The sequence below is a fragment of the Echinops telfairi genome, unplaced genomic scaffold, assembly GCF_000313985.2.
Source record: "Echinops telfairi isolate 266 unplaced genomic scaffold, ASM31398v2 ScPeMD7_7468;HRSCAF=8506_0, whole genome shotgun sequence".
NCBI classification, from domain to species: Eukaryota; Metazoa; Chordata; class Mammalia; order Afrosoricida; family Tenrecidae; genus Echinops; species Echinops telfairi.
The window spans coordinates 55,898,285-55,900,253 of NW_022111369.1; positions in this window are offsets into that span (position 1 = coordinate 55,898,285).

A 1,969-nucleotide genomic window follows, 5' to 3' on the forward strand; every position below is an offset into this window, starting at 1 on the left:
AAAAAAGGTGCCAGCCTTGGTGACCCTAAAAGGCAGTTCTAGCTTGTCTGGAATTAACTAGAGAACGGTGGGTTTCCTTTGACCTCATTCACATATGTGAGGAGCCCTGGCAGTGCTGGGGTGAGATATGGGGTTGCTAACCACAAGGTCAGCAGTACAGACCCATCAGCCCCTCACCAGGAGAAAGATGAGCTATAGGTGTGTGGGAAGATTTGCAGCATTGGACATCCCATCGAAGGTCACAATGGGGTGGAATTGCTTCGAACGCAGTGGGCTTGGGGTTGGGTTTGCTTTTGATGTGTGTATGTGAAAGCAGCTATCAGGATGTTAGGGCAGAGTAAGTGATTCCTGTTCACGGCATCTATTTTTCTACTTGGATTTGTGGTCTGGGCGGTTGTGTGAGTGGAATAGACTGATGTGGTCCTATTCACATTTCAGCTCATTTTCTTACCGTGTGTGGTTGCCTATGATCACATTACAGATCATCTCCCAGGGTCTTTCCTTCCATCTCTTGTTGTTGTTGGGTGCTCTCGGGTTAATTTTCGACTCATTCTGACCTCATCTGACAGAGTAGGACTGCCCTAGAGGGTTTTCTAGGCTGTAATCTTTTGGGGAGCAGACTCACATCTTTTCTCTGTGGAATGAAAAGTGCATTTGAACTGTCAACCATTTGGTTAGAAGCAGAATGCTTAACACTTCCCTCACCAAGGCTCATTTTCTCCATCTTAAGATACTGATTTTGTGTGTTTGTGTTGATTTTTTTCCCCCTGTTTGGACTCTGAATTTTATTTATTTATAATTGTTTTATTAGGGGCTCATACAACTCTTATCACATTCCATGCATACATCAATTGTGTAAAGCACATTTGTACATTCATTGCCCTCATCATTCTTAAAACATTTCCTCTCCACTTAAGCCCCCGGGATTAGGTCCTCATATTTCCCCCTCCCTCCCCGCTCTCCCCTCCCTCATGAGCCCTTGATAATTTATAAATTATTATTTTGTTATATCTTGCCCTGTCCGACATCTCTCTTCATGTTTATGTTGATTAAATGAGAACATAAAGGGAAGTATCCAGTATCGTGGCTCTAAAGGTCATGTCTCTTAAATGTATCTTACAGTATCCAATCTTTCTTCAAGGGATCTTTCCTCTCCTGATTTGATAATTGTCCTAATGTACTGATGACTAGATAAAAACCCCCAAACACTCAGCTGTCATTTGTCAGAAAGTTTTCATAATATATATACAAATATAAAATACCTGCAATATGAAATGTAACATCTTTGTGCAGAACCTGCAGAGCTTACTGACAATTGTTGTTAGGAGTCTTCAAGTTGGTTCCTACTCCTGGCGACGCCATGCACAATAGAAGAAAACCACCTTCAATACTGTGCCAGCCTTATAATTGGTGATATGCTCAAGCTGACTGCTGGCAGCCACTGTGCTAATCTGGTTGAGAGTCTTCCTCTTTACCAAGCATGTCCTTCTCCAGGAGCTGGTCTGTCCTGACAATATGTCCAAAGTATCTAAGATGAAGTCTTCCTATCCTTGCCTCTGAGGAGCACTCTGGCCATACTTCTTCCAAGATACACTTGTTTGTCCTTGTGGAACTCCATGGCACTTTCAATATCCTTCTCCAGCACCATTGTTCAAATACATCGATTCTTCTTCAGTCTTCCTTATTCAGTGTCCAGCTCTCACATCTATATGAGGCCATGGGCAATACCACAGCTTATGTCAGGCACATCTTGGTCCTCAAAGTAACATGCTTTTCTTTTTAAAATTTTAAAATCATTTTATTGGGAGCTTTTACAGATATAACATTCCATAGGTCAATTATATAAAGCAGTATTGCACACTTGCTACCACAATCAATTTCAAAACATTTTCTTTCTTCTTGAGCTCCTTGATATCAGTTCCCCTTTATCCCCTCTCTCCCCCAAAGAACAAAGTGGACGGTCATTACT